Raw genomic sequence first — 22,289 nt, forward strand, 5'->3', positions numbered from 1 at the left:
ACTGACTTCGGACTTCACACACAACCTCTCTGGAAAATTTCAGAAAAATGTCCAGAGTTCAGTGAATGTCTGGAAGATGCTGGGGACTGTATATCTCAGGTTCTTGCGAAAAAACATTGACGTAACAGAGTTCGCCATTTATAGAAGAGTGATTTGTATTTGATGGCCAGACTCCACAGACTCAAGGAAGTTACTGGTGCAAAGAAATAGTCAAGTACAAAAAAAACCTATAAGATATTAATGATCATTTTTACACTGTAGTTTTAGCAAAGACTAAACAAATGAGATACATGTTGATTATTCCCCAAATGCCAACTTAATTCTTTAGGCTCTTGATTAACTTTAATAAATGTTGCTGTGAACTAGTCAGTTGTTGGCCTCCACTGTGCACAAGGCTGAGAAAGGGTGCACACCTTTTACGAGAGCAGGATTTCTCCGTGTAATTAAATGTGCTGACCCACTTGCTTATGTCAGCCGGCTGTAAATAGACATCCTGCAGAAGGCGGCCTCTTTATCAGGCTTTTAGCAGGAGTTTACAGAGTGACGCCATTACACCTTTCTGCTCCGCTGATACGGTGGCACACTCCCAGCAAGACATTGTTTCAAAGTGCTGAGGGCCGGGCTGCTCCTTCTTTACTGGCACTATTTAAAGCACTTCAGCTTCACCCTCACAGGGAAATATATATCTGCCTTTTTACACCACAACTTCATTTAAAGAACTTTTCAGATTAAGATTTTTACTCACAATGATGAACGACGAAAAGATAAATTTAAATAAGCTTCACTGAACCAACTGCAACATTAAATAAAACCTAAATTTTAACGCATTGATAACAATTAACGATTAATATAAAGCCAGGCATTCTAAATTGATTGCAGAGTACTGAATGAATGTTACTGCTAGTCTTACTTCAGTAAATGATCTTCCACCACTGCCTGTGTATTAGGCTTTTCGTGGCTTACTATCATTGTCAAACTGGCCACTCATGAATCACATGTCCGACAGCCACAGGATACTTTGTGTAGATCCACACGTATGACGCTGAACAGACGTGAAGCTCTGCGGGTCGCGCTGATCCATTATGCTTTTAAATGCTTTTAATAAAGTTGTGGCTTCCCCCGCGCTCAGATGGCTCGACCAGTGCTGTTGTTTATGTGTTTGCACAGCGCTTATCACTTCTGTCGTGTTTGTTTACTTTTCTCAGTGTGTTCGATTTTGGCAATGCCGCAGCGTTATTGCGTTTTTGGTTCACGAGAGGCAGCTGGTTCAATAAGATGAAGAAAGAAAAAAAAAGAAAAACAGGCCCTATTCCCAAATCAGTTGCTCATGAGGTCGAGGGAACTGGAGCGGCAGGGAGCAGACCCCGGTTCCACGCACATCCTGTTTCACGTGCACTGCCTTTCCCTGTACATGCAGATGGCACAGCGCTCCCAGATTTCATTTGAGGTAATCTAATCCCTCCACTGCTCCCTCTAGAAAGGAGGAGTATTAGCGGCCATATGTCAACCAGATTTGTCAGATTATTCATTACAATTAATTGCTGTTCCACTTAAGGCCTTTAAGGCTGTGAATTGCTCCGAAATCTATTGCAAACACAAAAATTATGAGTAAAAGACTTTGGCCCTGTCATTCAAATTTCAGGCTGACCTTTAGCGGAGCCTGGCTTTTCTGAGGGAGTGCAGGAGAGAGAGGCTTTCTAATTGGTGTTTCTTCAGACTTTTTTCTTATTTTCCATTTACAGGTAGAGTGTCTGTCTCTGCTGACAGGGAATACTGGGAAGACTGTTGTGCCAGTCCAGAGTGATTACACCTGCTGCCCACTGAAGTCCACCGCTCACATAACACTGCAGCACCCGCTCCAGTAAATATAGTTACATACTGGTTATATACATATCCGCAATTTGTTTTGCTTATATTTAGGATGCGGTAACACCATAGTTAGCTTTCTGTACACTGTACACTGTCAACTGAATTTCAATGTGGACCTTTTTCGAAGGCTGGCTGCGAGGCAGCCTAATAGCCACCTGAATTAATGTGCTGTCCAAGGATATGAGCCATAATACTTTGGTGATTAATGTTTCACTGGTGCTCTGCTTCCATAGTTATGGCTCAGACCCCAGAGATAAACTATTCACTACATACTCAAATCACATTCAACCACAGATTCACATTCCACGCTGAATCAGATTTGTTATTTGTGTAGTTTTGATGATTCTTTTTTTTTAAACCTAACCCAATATAAAAAAATATTGATTTAAATTCCTATTAGTCCAAATCACACCAAGTACCCCTTGAAGAAAAAGTCACGCAAATTACAACATTATGATTGACTGTGATTATGATTGAAATACATGCAGCTGATTCATTGCTGATGATGTATTTTGGTTAATTATGGAATTAAGGCACTAGAGGAGTGACTTTAAGCCTGTGTGATTGGCCCACTTAATTGTGCTTTATGAGATAGGGCTTACCAGGCAGGGCTTAGAGACTCTGTGTTAGGGCTGAAGTAGGAGGAGAAAATCTCTCCCAGGTCATATTACCCAGTTCAGAGTTAATGAGAAGGTAGAGGTAAGAGGATCCATCACCATATCAATCTCAACCACCTCTCCTTTCACCTCCACTCCAACTCTTTTTATCTTTTCCACATTAATCATCATTAGTGGGAAATACTAATGTCATAATCCAACTTATACCTCATAATAAAATATACAATACAGATTTTTACAATACAGAGTAAACTAATACATAAAGAAGAAATTCTGAGATTCTTTTTTTCTTTTTCGGAATGAAACCAATTACTTTGCAGTACACACTTAATCTTAATGTAATTGATATTACTGGGTATGATTCAGGAAAAGCAGGCGGACGTATTGCTCACCATTAATCACAGACAGGAGGGTCCATATCCCTCTGTCTTGCTCCTCATTGTGCTTGACGGCTCGGGCTGCCTCAAGTGCCTCGGAGCAGCTCGATGAGATCTCATATCCACCTGTGTGTCGGGGAGCAGGAGGCGTCGAAATATTTCAGATTCTCCCCCTGTGCTCGTGGCGCCGGCGGATCGATGCTCTAAACGCCGCTCGGGCCGGCCCCCGTCTCATCACTGTACTCCTGCCGACTGACACATCCTCATTATATTACAATATGGTTGCCACTAAAGGTCATTCTCGCAGAACATAATCACACACAATCAAAACCACAAACTTCATATATCAAGGAGACAGTAAATAGCCTCGGGGTTTATTTCCCGCTGCCACAGAAATGCATTCGGTCTGTTCATAAGCTGAAGTTTTTGGCGACTTTGATCAAAATGCGCCGCTACGTAAACATGACAAAAAATCATTTTAGAGAGATGTGCAAACTCACTTGTTTAAACTGACTCATTCAGAAGTCATAAATAACTCGAGATATCCATGTACATTTAATTTATTTATTTGAAGCAGCGGCAAAAATCTGGTAATAAATAGATTATAGAGTATTTATTTTCTTAATAACGCCGTTTTAGCTGCTATTTATCTGATTATAGTTAAGGAGAGAGATGGAGGTTGTGTCCGAGCTCCTAATCTGTTCCTTCCTCCTCCGTCAGGACTCGGCTGTCAGGAGAAGAAGTGTCAAAGTAAAGAAAAAAAAGAAAAGAAAGGGAGAGCGGAAACACACACCCCTCTCCTCCATATTACCATAATGAGGAAAACACACTTAGTGGGCCATGACCCGATGTCATCTGATTATACCCATGATTAATGATATCCTTTTACCAAAACATGCCACTACTGTAACTATCTGGGATTAAAAGCAGCAGACGGTAATATATTCATGACTTTCGGTGATGTTTCCTCATATCCGGTGTTAACCACAATGTTTTTTTAATACTTGGAAAGATGCATTTTTTTATTGTAAGGCATTTAATCGTTATTTGTCAGTGGTCAATGTAGTTTCCTCATTGGATGTTATGGAACCTTCTTGAACGTTCAGCACCAGCACAGTTCACTTTTCACATTAGGCCGGTGCAGAAACACACGTTTGAGGCCGAGTCCATAATTGGTCAACAGAGTTCAGTAAAACAACAAACCAGGGTCGACGCCTTCCCGCTGCTTTTGGCGTGAGGATGATCTCTTTAATGGCCGACGGCAATCCCGCGGGACGGCGAAGAAAAAAAAGCTGAAACGTTTACGCGGCTTCAAAGCGTCTTGTTTTGTGCTCGGACGCCAGTGGTCCAGTCGATGACTCAGTTGAAAATATTTTCCTCTGGCTTTCCCTCTGTCCAGACGCCATGTCAACAAAGCCCCCAGTGTTGCCACGATGTAGGAGCGACAATGTCAGTCTGTCTGCTTAATTGCGAGTGGGGTGAATGTTAATTTACTCAGTCAAGAACCCTCTTTGTCGCACTTTTATAGCCCAGAGGTGTAGATTTACATCTTAGGAATACAATGAGTTTTAGCTTGTGCTAAAAGGAGGGGGGTGACGGGGTCCACATTCCTCCGCGTCCCACAGCATATTGTTCTATTGTACATGAATACCTCTCTGCAGCAGAACAGCCCTGGTCGGGGTAGGTGTTGAAGAAGGGGGGGGGGGGGGGGGGGGGGGCATCTTGACCTACAGCTGAACTCGGGGCAACACTCTATATGTTTTCAGTCTGCACGGTCGACTTCACTGAGCACAAGTGATGCAACCGTGCACAACAGACCTGTCAACACGCCACTGTTTTGTCTGGATTGCACATGTGACTCTGATGTGTGAAATTATTACTGAAATAATGCAGCCGCGTGGTGTTAATGCTGTATCGGACAAATTTAATTCCCGTTTTTTTGAACAGTTCGGACACGGAGCGCCTCTCGGGGAGATCTACTCCACTGTAGTACAAAGTGTAGTGCTGTATAATTATAGGAGAGGTGGTCCTGGCCTCGGGGGATTGCTGCTAGATTTCACCAGAAAGGTTCCTGTGCACTACATGCACATGCTCCAGAAATCCAGCCCGCATTTGTGTATGGCGCTGTCAAAAAATTAAATGAAAAGTCATTCTAATAGGTGACCCCTGGCCCAGATCATATTTCCTGTCAATTATGAAAGTATGAAGTCATGCATAGTTATGAGGCATGGGCGGGCCCATTAAAATTCATAAATGATTTGTGTTTATACCAGGTTACTCTAAACCACTTAATTCCACGTGGTCATGTAGAACTAATGTCGTCCCCCACTGTATACCTTAAAAAGAGACGGGGGCGTTGTGTGTCTCACAATTTTTTAATAACTTGATTTATTGCGTTATATTCAAAAGCAACTTAACAAAGCACACTTGCTTTGTTTTTGCTCCGGCAGTGACAGCATTGTGATTTCTTTCGCCACAGTGTTTTCACAATGCCGTGTTTGTGTGAAGCCGGCAGCCGCGTTGGAAGAACTCTTCTGCCAACTGTCTTGAGAATGGACTAATTGTTTTCTGGTAATTATGCCGTCTTCACCAGTAAACGTTTTGTGGACCTCGTGGGTTCCTGTGTAACTCAGGTGTGTGTGCGTGTAATTACATTTCTTAAGGTCAACCTTTCACCAGGATGAATTAGTGAAATTGCATAGTTGACCACTTTAGGGCATGGATCCAAATGCAATTAAGTTTGTTAATAGATCTGCTCTTCCTTTGGTGGAGGATGATCCAGAAAGCGACTGATCGACACAGGCCATGTGTCACATTCAAAAGTTGTCTCTTGAAATCTTAGACGGCACATTGTCTTCATCTGCAGAACTCTCAATGCTCCAAATCGAGAGCGAGTGTGTTTTCGGGTTTATTCCTGGATGCCAGTGTAAACAATGGATTCAAATACACAAACACTTGATTTGTTTTCTCTCTCCATGTAGGGTCCAGTGCAAGATATTGATCAGAGGACACCCTGGTCAATCAGACTAAATGATTGCACATAAGCCCCCGGCCTCTCCTGCTTGCTGGAAGGCCCGGGGACTGGGGCGGGGGGGAATCCAGCGGAAACCGAATTATAGCGGCCCAGATATGAGCCGCCTGGCCACTGATAGTTCCCTGCAGCCTCGTGTGGAACTGAGCAATGCAAATGTACAATAAACAGGGTCTAAGCTGGCGGAGGTCTTTCAATCACACAGGGGCAATAGTTCAACCCCCGCCATGCATAATCCCAGCCTTGAAACCCCTGGGACTCCAGCCTCCAACCTGCTCAATGGCACAAAGATATTAGATAGCCATATGTAGATTCACTAGGTAAACAGACTCTCAAGATAACACAATACGCTCTCTCTTTTCCACCAGGAGAATATTTTAAGCTAAGTTCTGCCTTCTTCTGAGGGGAGGCTCAAATTGAAGGCTTAGCTCTGCGCCATCAGAATTCGATGCAGCTGTTTGCTTTGTTTAACGTCCTTGATATATCTCTTGCTGAGAAGAAATTGGTATCTCTTCTTTGTGAATTAAGTTGCCGGGGTGTTTTCATTATAAACCGGGGCCCGGCTGAGGAGTCTGGGCTGATAGAGGGCCTGCTGAGGGCAGCTCAAGTGTGTTTAGATGAAGTAAAAAGAGATATAAAAAAAAAAAATGGCACAGAAACCGAGGAAAAAAAGAAAAAGGATCCTGGTTGGAGAGTCCAGAAGAAAGGAGAGACAGAGGCAGAACCCTTTCTTTGGGATGCTGGAGGATTCTAGAACCAAAAGTCGTGTTATTACATCTGAGGTGGTTTTAATCTAACGAGCTCATGATTAAGTTGACATCTGATAACCATGTATGATTATCTTTGTATGTCACATTCATTGTTGATGTTTCAGCTCATGAGGTTAATCCTTTCCCGGGACATGTTTACTCACACTGTCATTCACTCACTCACACACCAGTAAAAGTTCATACACAACCAACAGGGCCTCGTATGACAACACACACATGCTGTCTCTCTTTCTTTCTCTGTGACACACGCGAGACGCTCGCATGGAGACAAATGACAAGTGCTCACACACACATACGCACACATGCAGCTGAGAGCCTGTCTGTTCGTTGGGGGGGATGGGGAGGCAGGGACAGAGGATACGGGAGTGTGATGGGGTGGAGGGTGATGGGGAGGATGGGTGGGGGGGGGAGACTGTTGACAATGTTCTCCAGGTCTGTGTAACCCCCACCTTCCTCCTTCACTCCCTCCCTCCCTCCCTCCCTCCCTCGCCAGCGGCTCAGTGGTCCCAGCAGGAGCCACTCCAGCCCGGGGAGAGGGTCCTTCCGGGGCAGCGGGGGCTCTGGAGGGTAGAAAAGGGGAGGGGGGGTTCTCCGAAAGGGAGAGAGAGATACACGACACGGGCCACTTTAGCGTGCGCATCGCATGATCCATGTGAATGGAGGTGGCTGACGGGGAGCTGACACTGATCATCCGTTGCGCCCGGCCATTATGTCAGATAGTGTGAAGTGACAGGAGGACGGCGTCTTCAGAATCCAGTGGATCAGGCTCCTTTTTGTTTGCGACAAATGTAGCAGAAATAGCCACAGGAGTCCCAGACAGGACCTGGATCAGTTGCTCTGAAATAGCTCTGCTCTAATGTGAATGGCAGTTTTTTTTTTTCTCACTTCTATAATTGCTTCAAGAGTTGATTCTTTGAATTTCAAATCCATACCATTCATTTGTCCAAAGCAGTATATCTGTGTATTTTCTGCTAATGATGCCTCTGAGGTGCATTTTTACAGTGTTGTAATTAAGTGGCCCTCAGTCCTGCTCCTTAGCACCGAGAGCGCTGCTTGTTTTCACCTCTGCTATGAAATCTAATTTCATTCAGCCGGCGTTCTGGGGTCTGAAATCAGCCCCTGATTACAAGACAGGAATGAGAACCAGCAGGGCTCTGCCTCCAAACAGGACCAGGGGCGAGGACGACAGAAACCCGCTGCACAGCAGACGGCAAGAAATGCAAATCAGACCATTTAAAAAGTAACCAAGTTTGTCAATTTAAAAAAAAAAAAAATCCAAAAAAACTTGCAGGTGAGCTGAAGGCATGCGAGGGAAGCTGGAGGCGGTTTCATCCGAGCCAGCTCTGAAATGTAAGCACTCGTGAGCAGGAGATGATAATGACGGGATAATAAGAATCTATTAGTCCCTCAGTTTTTGCATGCCTAATAATTACATTAATTGAATGACACTCATTTCCAGCGAAGGGAGGACCCAGTGGTGTTAATTCAACCTGTGTTTCCAGATGCTCGTTTCTAAACAGCTAAGTGAACTACCTAATCATAGGCCGCCATCTGGGAATTCCCCTCCGAGGCAGCGATAGGAGATGCACCATAATGTGTTTTAAAGACGCCGACGTGTGGTCGCCTGCAACTAAACATATTGAAGCTGCCATTTAGCCTCTGCGGCTAACAAATGGGGGTAAAAGTAAGTGCCTTGATTAACTCCTCGTTCGTTTAGGGCACATAATGCAAATTTTGGGTATTTTATATGAAGGTAAATAAGGTCGTTAGGGCTGTGTTAATGATTAGCATATCTCACAAGTGTAATTCTCTGGGAGTATGGCTCTGAGACTCCTTTCCCCTCCTACAAAAAGAAATGAAAGAATCACTCAGTGCCACGCCAACAAAGATGGGAGACTGTCTAATTTATCCCCAAATTTGCACCAATGTACAAAAAATCATGCAAATGAACTGGGTCCTCAATTGGGAGACACAGCGATTGGGTGACATTAATCAAAGAAAAATATGCAGACAAAGGTGACAGTAATCCCGATACTCACGCATAAGTGGCACAGCTGTGATTTTCACTCACTGTATAGTACAGTACCTGCAGCAAAAAAAAAGGAAATTGTATATGTAGTATATATATATATATATATATATATATATATATATGAGAGCCACCTCCTCTCATTATTTTTTATTTTAGCTCACTGTGATCAGGAGGCTAAGGGTCTTCAATTTTTTTTTCACACTATAGTCCTCATACCTTCCAATTACAATAACGCAATTACAAGTAACTACTGTTTTTTCCACTATAGCTTAACTTGGCAGGAAGCAAAGAAAGAGAGAAAGATCAGCTCATCAAGACAGAGGAAAGTTTGTTACTTTATAAAGTGTGTTTCTGGAGACAAGATAAGACAAAGAAAAGTGCTCGACACAAGTTGAGGGAATTCACAAAAAATTGAGAGACTGTACACGAGTGTCGAGATAAATTATATATGTTTTTTCCGTGTGGTTAATGATGACTGATACGGACGTGATGATTGTAATTATCTCCCGCCGCCTCTTGCTCTGTACACATGTGCATCTTCATTAGCTCAGTCAGCCTATAGATACAGCAGAGCCACGCACAACTCCTTGGAGTGTGAAATGTCCCCAACAGTTGTCTATTCATGCGCTCAGCGGATCCGAGTGTTGTGCGAGCGGTGCACCGCTGCAGCCTGAGCTCACCTAAGCTCTCGACTGAGTTGTAGTGCAACGCAGCCTAATCCCCCAACAGAGCCGTCAAGCCAGCCTGCAAACAGAGCTCGCTGCTGGCTCTCTCTGCGTGGAGGGAACAAACCAACATCATAACAAAGGGTGTTTATGGAAAAATAGATGCTGGCGCAGCCGACCAGAAAGGGCTTAGCAGTGATCAGACCCCACTCCCACCTTTATCCCTCACCGTTCACATTGAAATGCAAATATCAAGGCAGGGTTTCCACCCGCGTGCCACTCACAAATTGAAAAGCACTTTTTATCTATGCAAATGCAAGCATGGTAATTGAAGTTAATCAATCAATGCTAGCTTTCACTAAAACCTTGAACATGATTGAATAAAGTAATTATCATTCAGGAGAAAATGATGAAGTTGTAGACAGCATGAACCTTATTAAAGGAGGATTTTGAGTCACAATGGCTTAATTTAGCCAGCAGCCCCCTCTCTGTGTCTTCTTCCTCTTCTCCCCTCTCTGTCTCCACATCTCTCTCTCACTTCTCACCTCATCCCTCTCTTCTTTGCTCCGTGGTTCAATCTCGTGTGAAGCGGAATAGCTCACTGTTGCGAATATTTAAGGCGGTGTGAAATGTGGCCAAGTCAGGCCGCATGTGGTGCATGGCATTATGGGTAACTCCAGATTTAAAACGGTATTACTTTTGTCCACCATTGTCACAGTCACATTTACATTGTGCTCTTTTAAAGACATGACATCTCTCCGTCAACCCCTGTAACCAGTTCCCATGTTTGACCATTACATTCAAATCGCAGAGCTAAGAATCCGATATGACAAAAAAAACGATTTGAAAGCTTGGCAGCACGTCTTGGAGCTGTCTCGAAGGTATTTTCAGAAATCATCAGGACAAACCAACTTTATGTCAGCGACCTGTTTAGATGTGTTTTCTAAGCCAGGCAGCAGAAAACAATGAACAGTTGAACCCAAAAGTCCGAGACCACTCTCCCTCGGGAAGATGGTTGGTCCCAGACTTTTGGAACCCATGTGTTTTCCATTTGTAAAACACTTAAAAAAAATATTATTTAAGTATCCTGCATGAAAATACATATGTCAATATTTACCTTTTTAACCCATAAGAAAATCTATAAAGTTGGTTAGATGTGCAAAGACTATGCAATACCTGCCTGCCATCTTGGATCCCCACTCAATCACACCCAATCTCACCATGTCAAAAAGACTGATCAAAAGAATCCTGGATCAGCCTGTTTATCTGAAGTCTTAATTCATTGGGTTCTTTCTTGGGTCATGCTTCACCCCTCCCAAAAAAGTTAATGGAATAAAGTAGTTAAAGGAAGTAGTCAAAGAGACTACCCCCCCTATAAGATTATGTTAAATCCACAAAATCCTGATTTTCATTTGGATCCACACTCAAAATGTAAACACTGTTTAAACTCCCTAAATGTGTCTGAATTCTTTGAAAAAGATTCACATATCATTCGCTGAGAAGTAAACAAACATTTTGCTAATGCCCTATCTCACAATGTTAAGTGACAGTGATGTAGACCACATTATTCCGCCAAGTTTCATGGTAATTAAACGGACAGTTTTTGTGTAATAATGCTAACTAATAGACAAACTGACGAACAGATGCAGATGGAAACAGGACTTCCTTGGTGGTGGTAAAATAGCCTAACTTGGGAATAAGTTAAGAATCTTTTATATCACGCAGCAGGGATTCAGGTAGATATTGGCAAAGTACAGTTATGTATTAATATAACAAATTCTGGGAGCTCTAAATGTCTACATGCAAGTATGAGGAAAAAAAGTGTAACAACTCCAATGTGATGTACTGTATGTATTTATGCTGGAATAAATACTGAATGGACAGGGCACCCCCGTTGTTTTCTATCATATATATATACTTACTATTTTATTTATGAGGACCCACTGGAGACATGATAAATGAATGGACCCTGATGAAGAGTAGCTTATCCCCACCGACTGAACCCGAGCCCTCTGTGGTTCACACTGGATGTATCTGTTCTTTGAGGCTAAAATGACACTTGTACATAATTGTTGAGGTTGGGGATGGGGAAAAAAAAGAGAGACATCAGTGTCAACCATTTTCACATGATGGCTTTACCCCCCCCCCCCCCAGCTTCCACCTGTCAGCCAAGATGGTGGTAATTGAGACTTCCCGAGTGCCGCGGCTGGCCACCTGACTGTGGCTCTCCTGGCTGCTCTCCTCATGGCAGGGCTAGTTAAAGGCCTCTTCGGTTTGTCACAGAGTTTAATATGCACCCTACATAATTATGCAGGATTCACAGTGCTATCAAACTGCAATTCAAATTAGTTCAGGATTAAAGGCACAGAACAGTACTGGTTCCTTAATTGCATTGTACTGTGCTGATCACATTCAAATACCCATTACTCATTCCCTCTGCGGAGCAATAAGTCAGAGGGATTAATACTGAGGCAGGTGACAGGGCCAAGCCATTAAAAGGCAGTTATGCAGAAAGCATGGCTGGTTTTATTCACGTTAATGAAATCAGCGAAATGAAACTGTAATAGATTTATCAAAGCTCAGATGGATTTGCAGTAAATCAGTTTGATTCAGGCAATCAAACTGGACAATGGAGATAGTTTTCAGCTACAGCAGTGCATATCAGGCAGCAGCATGTGAGAAGTGCTGATATTCTTCTTGTGAGGATTTGGTGAACACCCGGTGCCTAGGCCCTATTCCCAGGGCTGGGGCTGCTCGTTTTTGTCAGCTAAATGGTGCCAGTGACTGATAAAACATACTGCCTTCCAGTTAAACACCATATTCTTCAACCCCCTTCTCTCATCCCACACTCTGTCTCTCTCTCCCCTTCAATTTATGGACCGTGTGCTGCTGATTCTGGCTTGTTATACAGTGCAAGCCCATGAATTAGAACCTAAATTCACTTACATCAAACGGATTAGTGTTGAAATCCATCCGTCTGAGCTCGTCTCATGGCACAGGGCTCCGAGTGGCTGCCCAGCACAGGATGCTCCAAACTGTGGACCGAATAAATAAAACACGTTCAGCAATCTAAAATAAATTCTCTAATTAAACACAATCTGGTGAGACTTTACTTTAAGTCCTGCATTTATCATTTTATAAGCAGCATATAAACATGTTATAAATGTTGCCACGAGCACCGTGCTAACAGGCAGAAATGACAACATGAAGGTACATGACACTAAATGTATCATTAACATAGAATTTGTGTCAACGACATAGTTCATATTACATCTGTAGCTGTATTTTATATTATCATTTATTGTCTGGTAGTTCATCTGCCTCCACTTATTGTTGTGCACAGAAAAAGCAATAGCTTTTGATAAATATGTTAATACAAACTTATATCTGAACTATAGAGACATTATATATATATCTATGTGTATGATTATACATAAACCATTCATTAAAGCAACTATTTTTCACAGGAGGAATTTGTTTTGGTGGGATGGTTCTTCACAATGAACACTGGACATAAAGAATAATGTTAGATTGGTAGAACGCATATCTGTGGACAGGTGTTGTAAACTAGCATTTATGCTAATACACTGTAAACAATGCATCTGGTTCGTCCAATGACATTGTCATGTCCATGTCCAAATAAAATCTACTAACTAAAAAATATACCTTCGCCAGGACCTGACAGTCATCATCAATTTAATCAGGACATACCGAATTGAACACATGGTACTTATAGATTCAAGCAAGTACTTTTCATCAGGATTCAAACATAATACTCAAAGAAATCCATGAAATTTTTTGGAAAATGCTCTATTTCACAATGTCATAGGAATGAAAAGAAAAAATCCTGGTAACAAACAAACATACGCAGATGAAAACATAACCTCCTCTGCAAGTCAGTGGGGATGAATACAGAAACTTGCAACTATATTATGAAAAAAACAACGACACTATGTTATTTACATGAACAAGCAACAATTTACATGAACCCTTCTGTGAGTATTCACTTGGGAATGTGCAATGTTCAAAATAGGCAGCATAAGGAGAATATGCCGTGTACAAAATAGTGATGAAACAAGATATGAAGATGGATACTGAAGAAGTGGCCGTTGACTGTTGGGAAATTGTAAATAAATTGGTTTTCCACGTGAAACTGAACCAAGTGACCGATCAATAAGTGACATTGTGCGTCGTGCCGTGAACAGTCCGCAGGCATTCACACCAGCTACACCAATTCCCCCCCCCCCCCACCAAGTCCCGCTTTGTACTTTTTCCAATGAAAAAATGGTTAAATGACCTGAGCTCAAACGACATTATTTTTAAATGTGTTCTTAATGAGTCGTCCACTGTACAGTATAAATTCCAATTACATCCAATTAACCCCAATCAGAGGCACCTCATCTCTGGCCTCTTTTTTTATTTAATGGTTCGCTGCGGCTTCAACCATTGATTAGGCTGAATGAGCAGCACCACTAAATGACCGCCTTGAAGGAGACGAGAGCTGTTAGCCTTAATAGAGACAGCGTGGCCATTACACCTCTGTGTGCACAGACCCCCCCCCCCCCGCCCCCCCCACCACCACCACCTCTCTTTTAACAGGCAAGATCCACTTTTATTCTGGAGTCTGACCACCTCTGTCCAGGTTGATTTTGACTCCAGCCCATTTGCTGTGAGGGAAAATGTTAAGTAGAAACCTCCCATCCATGAACGGTAGCCCATTATTTTCTAATTACGATGCATTTAGGTCCCTCCAGCATGCATGATTATACACAGTGCCATTTGGATGTGTACACAAAGGAGTTATTTTCAAAGCGGTTTTTGAAGCCAAGTGGCATCGTGTTCGTGGCCTTGTGTCCTTATGTGTTTTACAAAAAAAAAAAACGGATTCAGCGTGGACAAAGTGAGGGGAGATGAAGGTGAAATGTTGAAAACTAAGGACGGCCGGTCTCTGATTTCTGCAGTTTGAGGCTCAAAGTGATCACGTGCAGCGGCGGCTTACTTCATTTCCCGTCGCTTTGGTCAGGATCAAGAGAAGAGTCTGTCCAACTGCAAGAGAGAGACAATGAAGATTAGAAAATAAAAGCACAAATCCATTCAACACGAGGAATCCTCCAGTGCCGCGACTGGCAGCAGACTCTCGGATAAGCCCTCCCACACACTCGGTCTTGAGAAATTCCCCGTTTGTGTTCTTTTGAGGAGTTTGCGTTGCGTAACTCCCACGTGGCTGGACACAACAATCTGTAGATTAAGCCCAACAAAAATATGCATTAGAACTCCCTGGCTTTAACACTTTCATGGGAACAGTCGGAATACAAGTCCCTCATAATTTGAGCTTTGTCAAAGACGAAAAGAAAAGAGGCAGCCTATAGTCGACATTAGAAGTGGATTAACAAGAGGAGAATAACTCTTTGATGGCGCCTTCAAATATACAATTGTCACTGCAGAACCAAATATATGAAGCCCGCTCTTTGACAGTGTGCATGACAAAATAATTGCTTTATTTATAGATGGTGTGAAATTAAGCACACTTAAAGGCCCTGGACAGTGTGGTTTAATCAAGCCCTTGATTCATGCTAACAATTCCCTCTGCAACTGAAAGCAGGCCGCATTAAATACATTCCCTTATTACTCTATAAATGCAAGTGGCCAAGCAGACAAAACCCAAGTGATAAATTAATAGCAATAAAAACAGCAACTGCACGGACAGATACAGAAATTAAAAGCCGGCGTCAAATACAACAAGGCATTCAGCTTCATAAAACGCACGACCATTACATTTCTCGGGAACCAATCACATGCACCTATACTGCAGGATATTTAAATACGTTTAATGTTGATTTGTATCTCGTCCAGCGCCGACTGAATTAATCTAATAAATATCAAGCAGTTAGTCTCCGTGTGGGGAGGATGATGGTCAGATCTCGATGCCAGTGAGTGGAGGAAGCTTTAATATTACAATTTCCCCCCGAATTCGAAGAAACTGATTTTCTAGTTTGCTCCCAATGGTATTTGGACACAGAGGTTTTAATGTGGTGCTGAGCTTTTTGAATATTTTTACACCTACTGCAACACTGAACAACCAATATGATTGTATGTCAATAAAGGCTTGTACTGTGAAGCAGTCCGGAAGCTCTGTATAAACACAGTCCATTGACCATTTACTGTGTATTTAGTTTGATCCACTAAAAACTTTGATAACTACTTTCTGCCAAGTAGATAGATCCAGATTTAATGTTTATGTCGAGGCGGAAAGTTTGGTTGAGCCTTTGAGTTATACAGGAATAAATAAGAAACAGATTCTCTACAGTTCCAATTAGTTCTGATAATGTTATTTTGCTAAACCCAATCAGTAGCAAGTCATACACATGCTATTCTGATATATTTTTCAAATTATATTTATGTTGATTCAAAATCTTACATAAATCTGACGATATCACATTTTATTAACAACCAAAGTTTGCAGATTTAGTTTCTGTTGACTCACCTCAACCTGCTCAGTCCTCCATTCTTTTTTTATAAGTTTTTGCTTTGCTATTGGTTATTGCAGGAATAAAACTGAGTTGAGGTTCAGACGTTTGAACCAGCAAACAATAAAAAAGGTTATTTCTTTCTTTTATAAGCTGGAACAATCACTCATTCAAGAGATGAACCTCAAAATAACTCTTGTTAAATCTGAACTGGCACATTATTGACAGTTCCTCTCACGCAACACGTTGTACACTTGGATCGCTCACACACACACACACAGACAGTGTGATGTGTGTGTTTTGGCAGAGCTGCTCATTTACAGCTGCCAACACACTATTCAATGTTTGATTTAGCAGTGGTTTGTGTGTGCAGCAGAAGATCCACACAAATGATTGGAACCAGAGATATAGATACACTACACCTGCTGCTGGGTCGCTTTGGCAAGTTGTTCCTACCTGTGCCAAGAAGGTTGTGTTTTCACCCCTGTCTGTTTATTGGCTTGTTTGTTTGTAAGCAAGATTACACACAGAACAATTGAATGGATTACCACAAAACTTGGTCGAAGGATGCAGTACAAGATGTTTTTTCCTCGTCTTTAAAAAGTATTTATCAACATTTTCCAGGGAGTAATTTATGGATATTGATGAAAAACTAAATCAGACATATAGGTGACTGATATCTGAGTGTTTACAATTTGCAGTAGCTTGATTTGATGGGACTGTTTTGGTGAAGTAAGGCCCCGAGTGTCATTGTAGTTTCTTAGTGTGTAACTTAGTTAAAACCCGAAACCGACTGGACACAGGGTCACATCAAACATCGTCTTCTAACACAAATTAGGTAAAAGGCTCCAGCGAAAACACAAACCCCAATCACACCCATTACATTTTTATTGATGGTCTAAAAGGGAGTAAAATGAAATCCTCTCATCTGTTGGCCTTAAATTCATCACTTTCTCAACGTGGTGAAGCTCCACGCTTCTATCACACGCTCCTCCAATTACACAGCATCAGCACCGCACTCTGTAACGCTGACGGACACACAGTGAGTATACAAGCTTCTTTATTTAAGATGGGAGGTTTCGAAAATCAAAAAATCCCCTAATTAGTTCGATTTCACCGGAAAGAATCATTAAAATGTCAGAAGCCTCCACACTTTGAACACGTCTCGCGAAGGTTTCAGACATCTCCTACAAGCAGAATCCACTTATTACAATGACAGGTTATTGCTGAGGAAGCACTGTGAAGAGGAAGTATATAACACAGGGCGCCTTCTTATAATTCACCTCTGTGTGAGAAAGAGAGAGAGAGAAAGAGAGAAGCTTACGGCATTATATAAAAGTGTGACCATTTGGAGGCTGAGCGGAGTGTATCTTCGAGTGTGTGTCCATCTCAAGGTTTGAGGACGGCTTGAGATTCCCATGACCTCCCTCTCCGGTGACAGGGGTGTTATCTCCGGAGGGTCAATTACCATTCGCCCTGGCTTGATCTTGTTTGTTTAACTTGACACGGTGAAGAAAGGGCTGACATTGACCAGAATCCGCTGCATTAATGTGTTTCATGTTCTGCATTCATCATTGTCACCGAGCGGGAGACGACTGCCAGCGTCACGCGAGGACAGGAAGGCGGGTGTGAGGGTGTGAGGGTGTGTGTGTGTGTGTTTGTGTGTTTGTGTGTGTGTGTGTGTGTGTGTGTGTCGTATGGCTAGACGGTGTGGGTGGGTTAGTTATTGTTAGTAGTTATAATTATTTTACCACCAACATTTTCTTAATTTTTTTTCAATTATCACTAAAAATCTGTTTCAATTTGAATAACTGGAAAGAGAATTAAAGAAATGCAGTTGTGCAGTTGTGTCATCTTCAGTATTTCTTGTGTGTGTGTGTTTGCTCCTCATCCTCTCTCGAAATGATAAATATTAATGTTCCACTGCTCCGGCGCGTGGACAGCTACTTCATGGTTCAATTCACAGTATGTCTCATACCTGCTTCTTTCCTTTATTTGTACTCCTTCATTATTCCTGATCTTTCCTTGTTCATGATATGATTATTTTGTCTTTTTAAATTACTTGACGATATAAACCATTGTATTTGTGTATCGTCTTCAGAGACCAGCTGATGAGCAGCCTCATACTCAAACTAAGTGGCAAATGAGAAGCCGGCTTCAGAACGTTCACTTTCACACTCAATATAGCATCATCATTAGAATTCAAATGAATAAAGTGTATTTCATTGTTGTACTTTTTCCTCTTGAAGATCTTATATTGATGTCAGTGCCATGGTCACTTTGCAGTGATCTTCATCAAAGCCTTTAATTACCATGGACTTTGTTTTGCTCTCATTTCCAAACCACCATGTCCTGCTCACTACAGGAAGCTTTACGGTATTATCCACTGCTACTAACTCAAATGACCGAATTTTATAGTTAAAACTCCCGAGAGAACAAACTGGCAAAAGTGAAAATGAGAAGTACCCGAGTTGTCTGAAACTTGAGCACATCCTAACAATCCAAAAACCAAATCTTTTTTTCAAGCAGGTTAAATGCAGAACAATATAGGCCTTTCTTTTATGAGAGAAAATCTTATGAAATTTGAATCCTCAGTGTTTGCCATTACTGAAATGTGTTTAATTTAGAAATTGCGTTGACATAAACTCCCACACGAGCCCCTACAGCAAACCCACGGCTCAATTAGTGGTGCCGCGGTGGTTCACTTCCACAGACCTGTCACTGGCTGAATCTCGGGTTTACAGGTAATCCATACGTTGTTCTGTCGAGCCCAGGTGAACTGGCTTGGCCAAACAACAGGACCCACATATAGTCCGTTGGGTTACGGCTCGAGAACACCACTGATCACACTCCTACTACAAAACCACACAACAGCACGGTGCAGACGTTTTAATGACTTTTTCGGAACAGCATCAATTTCATGAACCGTTTTTGTCAGCATCCAAGCTCGTATTTCCTTTGTTTGACTTTACTGCACCGGTTCCATGTTCTGTTGTAGGTGGAAGAAACATTACAGTGTCTCCATTATATTTTTGGAAAACCTATTCCAGCGCGTTCTTCATCATTTCCATAACTTTCTCAGACTTGGTCATAATTACAGAGTTCAGCGGGGAGAGGCAAATATCTTGCGGATGAATGGATGAATCCAACAACATGGACGTGCTGTTCCAGTCAACATCTGGACTGATGTAACTGATCCTGCACATCAGGGCTGAGAGCATCTGAGTGTCACGGTTGTCTGAGCTTCTATTAAAGCCCCCGTGATACAAGAATTAGTATGTTTTGTGGGTAATTTTTGGCACCCCTCTCAAAATGCAATTCATTATTTATTTACACCACTTTGCACGGTGTAACAGATTACACCGACCCCCCCCCCACACACACACACAGACACACACCTCCCCCCACTAACAGACACACACCTCTTCCTGTACCTGTTCTAGGAGTAAAGAGCAGAGCCTGTACACCGCCCCCCCTGGGATGGCGTGTGGTGATGAGGAGGATTCTCATGTTTACAATCGGGGAGCGTTCATGTGACAGGAGAAATCAAGACGGCTGAATGATCACAGAGTCTCACACGGTGGGGGTTAAACATGTCTATTAAATGTATGGTTAATGACTTTAAATGACGGACAAGCAGCAAGTTGCATACTTTATATTTGGGTTCAAGACATTACGCCACATCTCATTATCAACATTAATATAGTTTATTTTCTATTCAATCAATATCTAGCTTTTAATAAGCCAGGCCTTAAATTCAATTCTGGAAATATCGACAGCATCTAACAATAAATGCATCATAGTCAATCCATCAGCTTCTATTTTAAATAAAACACACGGAAATCAAAACAAGAAAATCTGAGAAATTAAAAAGTATTAAAACATTTTTGTGTGGAACTAGAAATTCTGTCTCCAATGCACACAAGGTGCTGTGGGGACTCCTGTGCACCCGGCAGCCAGATCCCCATCTGAGCTGCACGTCAGCTGACTTATTAAGGAGAGAATGACAGGAAGGGCAAGGTTTGCACTAAGCTCAGCAGAATCAAACCGTATCAAAAGTAGCGCTAGGTAGACGGCTAATAATAGACCAATACAAACAAAACTCCCGACAGGAATAGAAAGATCAAAACAATGCCCATTTGCTGCTCACGCAGGCAGCGTGAATGGCTTTTGTGTGGCGCTTATTATTGCAATCTCAGTGTAGCAACGGTACAGAGCAAATCTCAGTAATTAACCTATGGTAATGACAAAAGCCAATTTATGGATCTTAAAGATCAAATGTATCTGGGTTAATGTGAGGTCAATCTAATGCATGTGTGGGAATACCAGTGCTGGAATTGAAGGAGCTGGTTGGGGAGAGGATTACTGCCACAGTGAATGATGCTGTCAAGCCCATCTATCCTAAACAGACACTGTGCACAAGCCTAATTCGACAGCAACAGAACATATTGTGAACATATTTGTGGACTGAGTAATTGGTTCACACAACATCCGCCGGAGCTACACAGAGGACAGACAGCAGTTCTGCTTGTGTTTAACATTGGATGTGTCGGTTTTGAATATGAAACCTGGGTCAGGGGGTCTCTACTTAGTCTGCATGCCTTGGCCTGAGGTCAACAATTCAAGGAAGAGCCTTGTCTGCCTGCCTGCATGCTCAGGAAGCCCAGCAGCGTCTGCCACAATGGCTGTGCCTCCATGCACCTTCAGAGTTCTGTACACAGCAAGACTTGTTTCCACTGCAGGAACTTTAAGACTTAACTTTCAACAACATGTGAGGCCTCTAGGATTCTGGCACTGCATTTCCACTGCGTTTCACTAACCTGTTCATTTTGTGTATACGGGACATACCGGAGCAGAAGTTAATATTTAAATTGAATTTCATATAATTACATTTAAGCTTCAGCATCGTAATGAAAGGATTTATGTCTGTGATGCAATGTGGCCTCTGTTTTCTTCTCCCCTTGCATTCAGAGAACAGGCCGTGTGGGAACTAAACCTGCCCTCCAGGACGTGTGGGTCCCCTGGGAAACGCCGGCTGCTGGTTACACCCCTCTCCGGCTCCATACTATCAAACACAACTGCTTGGTTTCATTCTCACATGAATCAAAGGATCATGGGAAGAAACGGGTGAAGAGTCTGTTTGGTGATGCTACCCCAGTGCTGTATTAAAACACACTTTGCTGAACGAAACACAGGTTCTCCTTTCCACTACGGAGTCACATTGGAACTCACAGCCGCTTTATCACTCCAACAAAGTAACTGTGTAAATAGTAGGGAGTGAAATAAAGTTAGGACAGTTATCTGCCTGAACCATTGTGATCAACAGCACTAATACCAAGCCCTCAAGATTATAATAACTCAAAGCCAGCAAAGACAATCTGGAAACTATATCGCTGCCAAGGCCCAACAGTACCTCATTAAACCACATTGAAGAAAATGATTAAAAAACTTTATCTATCAATGTTAAAGGCAGTGTCAAAAAAGTCCTGGTCCAGCCCTCACCAAAAACATTAAATGGGTTCTTCCCTGACTCATACCACATTCTTTGATTAAGCTTTGTCGTAATCCAGTAGTTTTTGTGTAATCTCACTTACCAAAAAACCAGGGTGACAACATAACCTACCTGGTGTCTAGATAACAAAAGCAGCAGAGCCTGTGACAATGTTAACTGTGGAATACAAGGTATTTTCCTTTGTGCAGGTGAAACAAGGTTAGTGAGAGGGTATAAAGATGGTCATATTAATCTGATGTAATTATCAAAATATATCTAGGTTATTCTCTGAAAGGAGGTTTAGATCCAAACTGTGTGAGCAGCGTGTGGGTCAGCGTATCAGAATGAAATGGCGAAGTTGTTAGTTTCTTTACCAGATCCTCTATGATCCTGTTTGGCACCATTGAATCACTCTACGTGGTGAAGTGCCTGCCTGTGATGGAGCCACAGTGCTGCAGCCCCACATCACCAGTATGTGTCTGCTGCTTCAGATCAGGACACGTCCCCGTCCTCCTGTACGTTTAACTTCATAACTATCTCCTCTGATGGTTATTCAGTTTTTATTCTCCCCATGTTAACTGTTTATTTTCATTTTTTATTGTGAACCATTTTGCAACGTCAGCTCTTTAACGTCCTAAATAGATAAACGCACTCACTCTTCCAGGGTTACATGAGCCCCTCTCGACCGCTCTGTAGGAAACACCTCTGTCGGCCCCAGCCAGATGTTGGGCCACCTGGACATTGGGACAGACAAAAAACAGGCATTAGTTATTCAGCCAGATTCCAAACAGAGCCCACTGACGGATCATGGCTCCCAGGGAATTATGCTGCATTTAAATAGCACCTTTTGATATTAGATCAATACGCTGGATTAACAGTCAAGTCACTCATGGGCAGATGCTGCGGGGAGACAGCGCGCTTTGACTGTGATACATTATGTGCCAGAACTAAACAAAGAAGTTATTTCAAT

Source organism: Pleuronectes platessa, chromosome 14 (assembly GCF_947347685.1).
Source record: "Pleuronectes platessa chromosome 14, fPlePla1.1, whole genome shotgun sequence".
Taxonomy (NCBI): Eukaryota; Metazoa; Chordata; class Actinopteri; order Pleuronectiformes; family Pleuronectidae; genus Pleuronectes; species Pleuronectes platessa.